General features: G+C 47.2%; 1 protein-coding gene across 4 annotated transcripts in view; it reads right to left on the reverse strand.

Moving 5' to 3' along the window:
* Positions 1-9,394, reverse strand: part of STAT3 (signal transducer and activator of transcription 3) — a 65,445-nt gene extending 56,051 nt beyond the window's left edge. For all 4 annotated transcript variants that reach the window (XM_030888161.2, XM_004707177.2, XM_004707178.2 and 1 more), the window contains exon 1: positions 9,257-9,394. The gene's annotated coding sequence lies outside the window, so the exon portion shown is untranslated. The remainder of the gene's footprint in view (positions 1-9,256) is intronic.
* Positions 9,395-12,689: the final 3,295 nt, after the last annotated feature.

A 12,689-nucleotide genomic window follows, 5' to 3' on the forward strand; every position in this document is an offset into this window, starting at 1 on the left:
CCAGGGAATCCCTGGAATTAAAACTGGGGGGAAAAAATTTTTAAAGGGAGAGAAATATTTGCTTTAGTTCTTTTAAAAATTAATAAACCTGTTGTATATTAACCTGAATAATTTTTATTGAAGAGCGACGTGTATTTTTTTAATTTAGTGAAAAGAGTGGCATTATCTAAACTTTGCAAAGCTCCCTAATGACTGTCTTAACAGAAGACAGGTGAGTTTTCACGTCTGTTGCTATGGTTGGCGTATATGAAGAAAACACAACCTCAGAGATATGAAGTTGGAAAAGGAAGGCATGTATTAGTAGTCTTTTTTGATAATTTTGGTTATTCTTCTTTAATAATACACCAAAAACTCAACAAGTGTTCATTTCTTAATGGTTAGTTACAATGTGGAATATACAATCCTTTCAAGCACCTAATTCAGAATAAAAAATTAAAACACATACACACACTCATTTCAATGAGCTTTTTAATACTCTGCTACATTGCAATCCATTCATCTTTTCTTGCATTTTGAAATTTTTTCTCAAGGGGGCTTTATCTAATAACACCCACTAGCCATTTGGAGGACACAGATTCAGAGATAAGCAGACCTTCCTAATCTTTTTTTATTTTTAAACAGTGTTATCAGCACTTCATCCACAGGTCATACAATCCAACAAGTCAAGCAGTTCAAGAAGAGTTGCCCAATTATCACCACGTTCAATCCTAGAACATTTTCTTCTTCCTTGAACTCATTCTTACTCATGTCATCCTTTTTTTTCTAATTGTGGCAAAAATACATACAACAAAGCCTTCTCAAAATCTGCAATGTCTCCATGTATAATTCAGTGCCACTGATCACACTCTTCGTGTCTTACAGCCATTGCCGATATCCGTTCCCAAATTATCCCACCACTGTCCACTAAACGCCTCGCCTCCTAAGCAACCAGACCGTCCAGTTCTTGACGCCCTTCACTGCGCTCGATCCAAAAGATCCCAGGGTTCCACTGGAACCGCTGGAACCGAGAAGCTGTCCGGTTCTCTCAAATTCGAATTTTCACAGGAAAACCCTACCACTGAAATTGGCAAGAGAGACTGGCATGTGTTTTCTTTCTCTGTTTTTGAGAAGACGTCTGCCAACACCCCGTTGGTCTGCCAGCCCGTTTTTCAAGCACGACTGGTGTTTCATGGAAAAGCACCAAGTCCAAGAAGGTAACTCAAACAGTGCCCGTCCCTGCCGCAGTCATCCCACACGGCCTCCTGCGTGCCCCCCTCTCGTCAGACACGACATGAAAGACATGCTCAAGGGTCAGGATTCAGTGAAACGAGTAACGTTTACTGTCGCACCAAGGATGTTCTGAAGTAGAACCAGTTTTTGTTGTGCTTCCTTTTTTTTCTTTGTTCTGGGAGATGACAGCTGTGAAAACTATCATAGCGACCATGTCAAGTGCATATGCCAGCAGGTTGAGAAATGCGAGAAGCGGTGTTATGAAAAGAGTTTTCGGGGGGAGCGGGGAAGGAGGGGAAAAATGAGGACCTAATGCCAGGGGCTTAAGTGGAGAGCAAATGTTTTGAGAATGATGAGTGCAATGAATGTACAAATGCGCTTTACACAACTGATGTGTGTATGGATTGTGATAAGAGTTGTATGAGCCCCTAATAAAATGATTAAAAAAAAGAAGATAGTTTTCATCTTTAAGATCACCTAAAAGGATCTCCCGGGGTCTCTGGACCACACTCAGAAATGGCTGCTAGAGACACCCCCTACAGAAACAAATGTATCTCCCAAAGCAAAGCTCACGGACATGGCAACCCACAGGGCAGGGGGGGTCCTAAACTATAAATCTTCCCGGCAGTGAAGGCTCAGCTTTCTCCCGAGCAGCAGCTAGTGGTTTCAAACTGCTGACCTTACAGTTAGCAGCCTAATGGATGCATAACCCACTCCACTACCAGGGTTCCATTAAGCAAAACGGTTTGTTGTGTTTGGGGGCAGAGTGGTAAAATCAAGAAAGCATAAGTAACTCGCTCTCCATGGAAAAGAAAGATCAGAAGCGGTGGTGAGGAGACAAGCTGCCCACTTCCTACACACCTCTTAATACGGATCACTTTTGCTGAAGCCCTGCTTTTACAATAAATAAAACTAGAATTGGGGACTGAGGGACTCAACTTGGATATATTCTTTCTCTAAGTCTGTGGTTGAGAAGCAGAGATCTTCCTTAGGGCAAGGGCAGCAGTTCGTAATCTCGAATGATGGACTTGCTGTCCTCCACCTCCAGCTCATTCCCCTACCCTCATGGAATCAACAAGCTCCGATTCTTCTGCAGAAATGGGCATCTTGAAGTGCGCCATGAAGTCAGAATTCCCAACAAAGCAATTAGGATGCTCAACTGTCTCCCATGCTTTTAACCACTCAGGGCGCACTCAGACGGAAAGGAAGGAGCGCACAGGGAGTGAAGATGAAGTCCTGCTCCATGGCTTTGGAATGCTACAATGATCCCCACTTCCCCCATGGCAACAACGTCACCATCCTTATTAAATTTTATTTAGGTTCATGTTTCAATACATTTGCTTCCCCTAAACCTATCGATAAAACGAAACTCAAATACAAAACTGATTTGTCAGGGAAAGTCAGCCTGAGATTAAATGATTAAATATTTATTGTGTCTGAACCACATTTAAGGGGGTGGGGGACGGACACAACTCCAAGGCCGACCATTTCAAAAGCTCACTCCATGCAATAATACTGCACTTTGTTCGGCTTATAAGAGAGGTAATTACTCGGCGACCATCTGGGTTTTGAGGTTTGGAGGATTACATCTGGGTGCCCCGGGGGCGGGCGGGGGGAGAGGAAAGGAAAAGTCCAGGGCTTTCAGGTTCTGTGGGAAGCACGGGCTTGCTAATAACCAGACAAAGCTACATTAGCAAAGCTGCTCACAAAAGGCAGTTGAGGAAATTTTCATCTAAGCAGACTCTCAGGTTCCCACTCAAATCCTCCGCTTCTCATAACAAGAACGAGAGGTCAGGGCCACCAACATCAACCAGCAAAGCGGGAACACAGGTGGTTAACACCAGACAGGGCAGGGGTTTCCTGAACAAATCCAAGTAAGTTTTCAGAAACAGCCTCTACAAAAACTACCTGAATATCCCCTCATCGCTGCACCCCTCCTCCACCAGAGGGAAGCCATTTATTTACCAGAAGGTTTACTTTCTCTTTCAAGCTCTGCTGGCATCCGCCTGTCCCACATACTGCGGAGCAACAACCGAGTGACCTGCAGACCCTTCCCTCTTGCTTTCAATACCCAGCCGGAGAGCTGGGGCGGGAGGACCTGTGCCACGGAGAGGCTGAGCAAGAGACTCCTTTCGCAAAGGAGAGCAACACAGAAAAGCCCTATTCCTTCCATGAAACACACCGAGCCGCAGAGATGTGAAGGGACTTTTAATGCAGCAGGGCACTGCTGTTGTTAGGTGCCATCGAGACGGTGCCAGCTCATTAAGCCCCGGGGTTCCACAGAACTACAGCACGGCCTCACCCTACCCCATCGCGCCAAGTGCTGTGAGAGTGGAGCCCACGGGGACAATCCATGTTGTTGAGGGGCATCCTCTTGTTCACTAACCAGGGATGATGCCCTCCTCCTCCAGGGGACTGGTCTCTCCTGATAACAGGTCCAAACGACATGAGACAAAGTCTCGCCATCCTCACTGCTAAGGATACTCCTCCTCTAAGACAGGTTTGTCAGCTCTCCTGGGTACTTCGAATGCTTGTCACCAATGTCGTAATCCAGCAGAGAAGGGCAGAGCAAATCATCACCTGCCTACAACCAGGTCATGTCCTCCCTCTGCCATCCCTCCTCCCCTTCCTTCCCTGACTCAAACCAAGGCTCACCAGGCTGACACTCGTCTCAGCTCCTCTGCCACCCCTCAATTGTGGGTGTCCTGAAGAACTCCAGTAGGCTGCCCACAGTCTTGCATGGTAATACATTTTGTTGTGTGTTGGCGAAATGGGCCAGTCGTGGATTTTGGAACACAAGCAGACTTGTCACAAGGGCACTTGTATACACAGGCATGTCCAGGTTGCCATGGCTACATCTATTTCCTGACCAGCCTCCATTTCCTCCACCAGGATGTAAACCCCCCTGGTCCCCATTCAATTCATTTTTTCCTGATAGATTAGAATCTCCCAATTACTTCTTCCTTTGGGTCATTAAAGGCCATGGTGAATCATGATTTGCCCAACTTAGATAGCGCAGTAGTCAATTACAGTAATTATTAGTACTCGAGTGTTAGCGATCTTGCCAGGAATTGTGTCAACGCCTCACAAGCATTCTGTTGTGCAATCCTCATGACTACCCTTCCAAAGTAGACTTGGTACCTGTCTTTTACGAACAAGTAACTAAGATTTTTTAAAAAGTTAACTAAGACTCACGAAATGTAATGAAATGTGCTCAAGATTGAAGAAGTGGGGGGGTCTGAGATTTAAAGCCAATGAATCTGATCTCATAGCCCAGTCTTCACACCCCTAGCAACTGTTATCGACAATACAATAATAGCCATTACCTTGGGAGGCCTTAAAAGAAAAGTTTCCTGGGCCAATGTACTTGAAAACTCAAAAGGCAAGTTAAAAGGTAGTGGTAAATACAATCATTTATTTGTATGAATGGAATGGCAGAAAGGAAAGTCAGGTAATCCACGCATTATTTCTATTTTATTTGATAGGCAGATGTGCGTTCCTAATGCTTTTATTAAGGTCTCGAAAACGAAGACTGGACATGCCGGTAAGTCCACTCTCAAGATAAATTGTTAAGTAGAAATACTTAACTGCAAAAACTCTGGGAAAATCCATACTAAACTATTAACTTGATGTGCATGAGCTGTCAGGAGCCCTAGAGGTGCTCTGCTATTCACCAAAAGGTTGGAGGTTCTAACCTACCTAGTGGCTTGACGGGAGAAAGGCCTGAGTAGCTACTCCTATAGTGGTGACAAGCCTGGAAAACCCTACGGGGCCGTGCTACTCTGTCCGTGGAGTCCAAAATCAACTCACTGGTACCCAACATATAAAACAGACCTTCTAGTTCTACAAACACAAAACCAGGTTTTTTGCTTTACTATTGTAACTTGGATAAAGATTGACAGAGCAAGTTGGATTTCTATTAAACATTCATACACAGATTGTTGGGATACTGATTACAACCTAACAGCACTCTTCCCATTTCCTCCCTGGGTTTACATTTCTCTCCTTCCGTCTTTCCTGTGTTCAACGCCACACCCCCACTGCCCATCCCACCCCACCCCACCCCACCTCCTGAGCTCGAACCCTGGATAAATACTGACCTTTCAATCTCATATGGTTGATTACTCTGAGTGCTTATCTCCCCGATGTTCAACTCATAGGCCTGTCTACCTTTTGGCTGAAAATTATAAGACGGGTAAGGGGTCAAAGGGTGGGAGTCTGGGGGGGACAAAACAACTGAATGACACCGGACTCCTATTATGAACGATCAAGGAGAGGAAGCACGGTGACTCAGCAGCCTCCTTTCCCTTTCGGTGTCCTCCTAAATTAAGAGGCTCCACCTGTAACTCTCTGAACACACCTTGCTGCTTGAAGCCTCTCACAGGCATGCTCCCTCAGCCTTGAGACAAGGTGACTACTCAGCGCTGCGGGAGAGTGCCGCAAAACCCTGTTTGGTGACAAAGCCTTTTCTCTCCCTTTTCTTTCTTTCTTTTTTAAATCATGTTATTGGGGGCTCATACAACTCTTATCACAATCCATCCATCCATCCGTTGTGTCAAGCACATGTGTCAAGCGCATTTGTATATTTGTCGCCATCATCACTCTGAAAACAGTTGCTTTCTACTTGAGCCCTTGGGATCAGCTCGTTTTTCTCTTTTTAATTTTTTTTCTCTTTTCTTGAACATTGAACACCACCAACAACAACAGAACCCAGAGAATTGTGGAGCCCTGACTGTGTGCCAGGCACTCGGCTCAGCCTCTGCCAAGATCATTGGCTCATGGAGCCATGAACCAGGCCTGTTATCATCCTCCTTTTACAACGAAGAAAACTGAAGTTCCAATTCCGACTGGGAAGCAGCCGGTTCAGGATCCAAGCCTAAGCTTTGAATCACTCATTGCCCTGCCATTCCCCCTGCCCCAAATCCAGACGGGACCCCCCAACCCCAGTCTGGTGAGAACAGAGACCCTATTTCATACACCCTGGGAGTCCTCAGGAATTGTGATTCTACTGTATGATGTTCCTTCTAAAGATTAGAAATGTTTCAAACAAGATGCCAGTGAAGTTCACCACAATAGGTCAAAGTTCTACCAACAAATGTGGAAACCACAATATGATTTCTTTGCACCATACCAAGAGAGAGAGCAAAGAGGCCAGCTGTGCCCTCCTGCTGGAGCTCAGGGTTACAGTTACTTTATGGTCCCACAAGGCCTTCAGGATGTGAGGATGTCTCTCAAGTGCTCTCTGAGCAGACCCAATGTTATGGGAAAAAGAAAATTAAAGTGTAGAAGGCATAAAATGTGAGTAACCATTTTTAGCCAATCAAAATTCCTCAAAAAACGTGAGGCTTTTTTCATCCCAATTTCACTAAGACAGGACACCTATGGGTAAGGTCAGCCTCCACCTCCCTGGGAAAGAGGTTTGCTGCAGTGATTTCCTTTGCTGTGTACAAACTAACCCTCCTCAGCCAGTGGCTGGCACATAGTAGGCACTCCATGATTAAACCAGTACTTGACTTAACAAACAGAGTTAGAGATCTCCACACAAAAGTTCATCAGGTGACTAATCTGCTAGCAGGAGACCTTTGGTCCAAATTGGGTGCAAAGCTCTCCCTTTGAAAGCTAAAGGCAGTGAATAACAAGTGGTAAGGGATGGGCTCAATGAACCAAGGATTAAGTAACTGGTTTAGTGAAAAGTCTCTAATTTGGGGGCAGGGTTGTAAAACCCAGGTGCAGCAATCCATTGAGAATTTGGAAGAATTATTTTCTCTGGTTGGGGCTTGACTTTGATTAACTGACCCAGTTGTGGTTGGGTGCCAACAGGCACATCCGACCACAGGTGAGAAAACAGAACTGCCCTCCCCCCTAGGGTTTTCTCAGCTGGAATTTTTACAGGTCTGTCTCCTGTGGAGCCACTGGGTAGGTTGGAACCAGCAACCTCTAGGCTAGCAGCCCAGAGCTCAACCTTTGGGGCTTTGAACCCAGAGCCCCCAAATGATAACCTCCTATAAACCATGTCCCCTGAGTGTCAATTAGTCTTTAAAGTTTATGCATGTTATGATAAGTCCAAAAATCAAACCTACTGCCACCAAACCAACTCTGACTCATCGCAACCCTAAAAGGGGTTCCTATGATTGTAAATCTTTACAGAAGCAGGCAGACTCCTCTTTCTCCCTTCGCACCGGGCTGGTGGGTTTGATCTAAGACCTTGGGGCCAGCAGCTCACCACCTAACGCACAGCATTGACTCTGATACAGTATACCTGGAGTGGAAATGCAAATTATCAACCGGGAGTCCAAGGGAAATGAACGTCCTTAGAATCACCCAGACACTTTCCCCAGAACAGCTTAGTCTTTCTAAGTCAAGACCTAATACTCAAGCATGGATGGTCAAAAGAACACAACATAAACAAAAAGAATGAGCTCCGCCTCTAGTACTTTCTTACCGTGTCCCTTTGGCCTCAATTTCCTTATCGATTAAAAAGGTTTATGCCATGTTAATCACTTCTATCACTAACTCTTTGTGTGTCAAGTTATAACTGAATTTCTAAACGGATCCTTCCCGAAAAGATCCGCACACACTCATCCACTTCCATAAATCTGCTAGTGGGTCTCGGATGGTTGTGGGCATGGATATAGACCAAGTCTTCTAACATCAACAGCATTTTTTTTTTTCAATTCCGGACGTTTCTCCCACCCTCCTATGCAAACATCAGAACAAAACTTCTGTTACTATTCCAGTCTTACATATGTTATGACTAACTGTGTTGCCTCTTGAGGGCACATTTGAAATAAGATGGGGAAAAACCATCGACATTTAGCTGAACTCAATCACAGTGCAAGTCCACATAGGGAGACCGAGATGATTTACCATTTTGATTTATTCAAACCGAATCTTTATTAGCACACGAGCAATAAACACCAGTAGGTACACACTATACATCTATGTATTTAATAATAAAAAGTGACTAACTGCTGATGGTGTTGGCACACCTACACCTACTAGATTTTTAAGAGTGATGTGGACGAAACAAGAAAAAAGTAACTTAAGCGACCGTCTGAATTTTGCTCACTTACGCCCAGCCACCACCCCCAAACAGGTAAAGTTTGCATACAACCTGTCTTTGTTCCCCTCTCTGCTGCATTTACCCAAGATCTTGGCTCGGAGACAGAAAACTCCCACAGCCGCTTGGTTCATTCTGTCCTGTGCAATTAAGCAACACCACAATCCAGTAAACGCAATGGCTCAATTATTTATCTTCCGGCAGCGTTTCGGCGCCTACCAGGTGTTTATATAAAAGAACAATGTCAACGAAGAAAGGTTTATTCCTTTCTAGGGCTGGCTACACTGGGGTCTGGTTTTGCTTCCTCGTGTTTCAAAAAGGGGGGGGAAACGCCCGGCTTACCCTTCATTAGATGGGAAGGGATTTAGAAAGAGTACAAGTCTGTCAATTTCCCTACAGGAAACTAGCCTCTTATGCAATAGTCCTCCCCGCCACCCAGCAGCCCGCGAGGCTCCCGGGACCAGACACCTATTTCTACCTCCAGAGGGTCACAGCCGGCACCTAAAGGAGCGGGGCACCGGGCAAGGAGGAAGTGGCTCCGCCGGGAGCCGCCGGACCTGCCAGCGCGGCGGGGACCGGGCTCTTTCCACGCCCCCGCCCCCAGTGCCCGCCTGTGGCCAGAACGTCCCCCGAATCCCGGGGAGCAGGAAGTCGGGGGGCTGTCCCTGAGGCCTGCCACCCCATCCCCGAGTGCTCTCTCTCCCGCCTCCCCCTTGAGCTGTCTCCCTCTACGTCCGCTTCGCTCCCTTTTCCGAAGAGCGAAACTTCCTCGCGGCGCCCCTTTCCCTTCAGTGCCGCCGCCTGTCATCCCGGGGGGTGGTCCCCTCAGAGTGACGCTGCAGGCCCCCTCACCTAGCCCACCCCGCCCAAGTTTCCAGTTTCACAAACACACACACGCTCGGAAGCTGGCACCCGCCCCCGGGCTCCCCGAGGCCCCCAGGCCTGGGGGGTGTCTGCGGAGGCGGCCCCACCCTTCACCCCCTTCACCTGTTTCTCCGGCTGAGGCCCGACCGGCCGGGACTGCGCTGGGGTTGGGGTGCGGGCCGCGGGGCTCTCTCGGGCCGCGGGGACCCTGCCAGCAAGCGGGAAGACAGAACAAGTTGGGGTGCTCGTCAGGGATCCGGCTGGGGCTCGCTCCCTCTGCGCGACGTCGGAACCCCAGGCTCCTCCTCCCAGTCTACGCCGCCGCAGCTCCGGAAGCGAATGACTGACAAGCCCTCTAGCCAATCCTCGCCCTAGAGCCTGCCCGGTCTAGACACGCCGTTATGCATAATTCATGAGCTGGCCAGTTTTCTCCACCACCCAGGGGCCGCGGTGCGTGTACTGTATAGTCGAAGCCCCACCCATCGGCCAATGACAAGGCCGCTTGGCGAAGGGGCGGGACCAAGAGAAACTGGGGACGCCCCTGGACTGGCTGTTCCAGACGGCGTGGTGCTCCTCCCTCCGCAACAGCCGGGGAAGAGCGGAGGCCTTGGCCCAGAAGCGCGGGGGGAGGGAAGGGAGATGGCTGGAATGTCTTGCTGAAAACTCAGCTGAGTTACTGGCAGTGCGTGACGTCAGGACACTTTAAATGCCCCTGATGCGACTCCCGCCTGCCCGCTCTTCTGGTTCCTGGCCCTTGGCAGCACGTGGGGGCGAGGTTGGAAGCCTGTTACCACGTGGGACTCAGCCAGTTAGACAATCGTCAGGTGTCGCCGGATCCTCAGGGGGCCCAGCTCCTGGGTTGAGTTTCGGGGTGTAGCAAAGAGAACTTGGGTGACTCCTGCCTGCTTTGAACTTCAGTTCCTGCGTGAATGAGGACACGCGCACCCGGAAACGTGACGTGGACACAGTAATTACTAGAGTGCGTGGGGAGAGGGTATGGATTTAACCCTGCCCTGTTCAATCCCTTGAAGCTTCATATGCCAACAGTATACATGAAGGTGGACACGTATTTGACACTTTTTGTACCTAAGTTGAAATCGTTGAAATTGTTTGCCTTTTTTTTTCTTCTCCTCCATTCGTGTACTCCTGAATGGAAGCCAATCCATACAGTATAGACTTTGCATAATTGAGGACAATAAAAGAAAGGCTTTGCATAATGGAGTCATTTTTGCATGCGGTCTGCTGAAACTTAACAGGGTTTTTAAATGACAGCTATTAAGCGTTTGTGATTGTAAACCTTAGAGTAAAGAAAACGGAACAAAAACAACAGATCAAAGCTCACTGCCATCAGTCGATTCCATCTCAGAGTGACAGGTCGGGATAGAACTGCCTCTGTGGGTTTCCAAGAGGAGCTCTGTGCCGGAGCTTCCTGACTCTCTCCCACTGGTGGTTTGGAGCCGTTGACCTTGAGGTGAGCAGTCCTCTGGTAATCACAAGCCCGCAGGGTTCATTCTCCCATTATGGAACTAACCGCCGTGGGCAGGGTTTTACATGAAACCACGAAGAGGGAGCTTTTAGAAATTCGTGCTAAAATGAAATGGTTTCATGAGCGTTGGAAGCCCCACGGTACATGTTTGTGATTAGAAAATGCAAATCGCTCAGAAATATTGAAAGCGGTCATCTCCTCCTCCTTCCATTGCCTCTCTCCAAGGATAACGCTTCTTAATTTCTGGAGAGAAACATCAGTGACGCTCAGCCGTTCTTTGGTTGCGGGGTGGGGGGTGTCAGAATGCCATAGACCTTCTGAGACTCTAGTGAGAACGACGGATAATCCATCCCCAGAAAAGCAGTACCAACTTTGACTCTCAAATCCACATGATTCCCCAACCACCTGACACTACTCAGATTTGACTTTCTTGGCCCACCCTATATTCAACTGAGAGCCTCTGTAAGGGAACTGAGAGGGTCCCATCAGCCTTCTGTAGACCCATCTCAGTGTGCAAATCACTGTATTGGTTTGTGTAGTGTGTGTGTTGATCGATCTGTTTATCTTATTTCCACTCCAGGACAGAGATGGCCTATACTCTAGCTCATCTAAACTCTCCTTTAGCTGTGCTATCCCATGCAGTTGACTGCTTCCCTAATAACAGTGGGTCTAATATTTAGTTAGTGGTTGGCTGCTAACACAGCACGTTCACACCTGTTACCTCTTTACTTTCCCACAACAGTGAGGAAAGGCCATCTGATTTGCCTTTGATTCACTGACAAGAGAGGATGAAGTTTCCAAGGTCACAGAGGTCGTCACAGCTCATCCAGGTGGGTTTAGAGCCAGGTGGTTGGACTCCAGATCCCATAACCTTATGCCATCCGGTCCAAACCTGTCCTCCTCCTCTGGCACCCTCCCAGCCGGTGTTCCTTTCCTCCCTGCCTCATTCACACAGGAGCTCTTACCACTGAGCCTGGGCATCTGACTACCGCAAGGACTGTGGATAGGATCATTAAAACACTATATAATTGCTTTTATTTAAACATTTATTTTACTTTATGTATTTACAAAACTAAAATTATTTTTTTTTACCCGAAACTTGCCAGCGCTTTCCTCCTACTGGTTTTCACTTACCTCTTATGTTGTGACCGGAAAATATAACAAAGTAACATAAAAAACGCAAAATGTTGGACAGCTGACAAACGTGATACACAATCGTAATGGCTTCCCTCTAAAAATGTTAAAATGCTGCTAGGTATGATTCATAACAGCACAACCCTGAGTGCTCTTTTTCACCTTTTCTCTATTGGGAACTGTTTACATTACGTGACACAGAGTGGCAGACATATCACTTCCCAACGTCGCCGGAAGTGAGCCAGGGGGTTCATTTACGTCCGCAGCCCCCAGAAAAAGCATTGGGCCACTCGTTTACTCGTCTTCAGTAGTTAAAGGATTAACGAGGGAATTGTGTGTACGGTACTGCCTGATCTCCCCTAAGCGCTATCTTCTTCATAACATTTTTTTCTATTTTCATTTTATTTCAGAACATTGTGAGCCACAAAAAATTACCTCGGGGCCGCATGCAGCCCATGGGCCTCCAGTTTGACACCCGTGCTCTAGAGTCTAGCCAAACTTCCCCTCTGGCTTCGAGAGATGGTGTCCTAAAAAGAAAATAAATCAATACCCTATCATGTCAGGTGAGTTCATCCTGACTCACAGCAACCCTACCAGCAGAGTAAAATGGCCCCCTTGGGTTTCCAATACTGTAAATCTCTCTTTTTTTTAAAATCATATTTTGGGGGGCTCATCGATTCTTATCACAATCCATACATCCACACATCCATTGTGTCAGGCACATTTGTCCATGTGTTGCCATCACCACTCTCAAAGCATTTGCTTTCTGCTTGAGCCCTTAATATCAGCTTCTCATTTCCCCCCCTCCCTTCCCTTCCCCCCTCCCTCATGAACCCTCATAATTCATAAATTATTATTTTGTCATATCTTACACTGTCCAACGTCTCCCTTCACCCACTTTTCTGTTGTCTGTCCCCCAGGGAGGAGGTTATATGT

The sequence above is a fragment of the Echinops telfairi genome, unplaced genomic scaffold (genome assembly GCF_000313985.2).
Source record: "Echinops telfairi isolate 266 unplaced genomic scaffold, ASM31398v2 ScPeMD7_7458;HRSCAF=8496, whole genome shotgun sequence".
Lineage (NCBI taxonomy): Eukaryota > Metazoa > Chordata > Mammalia > Afrosoricida > Tenrecidae > Echinops > Echinops telfairi.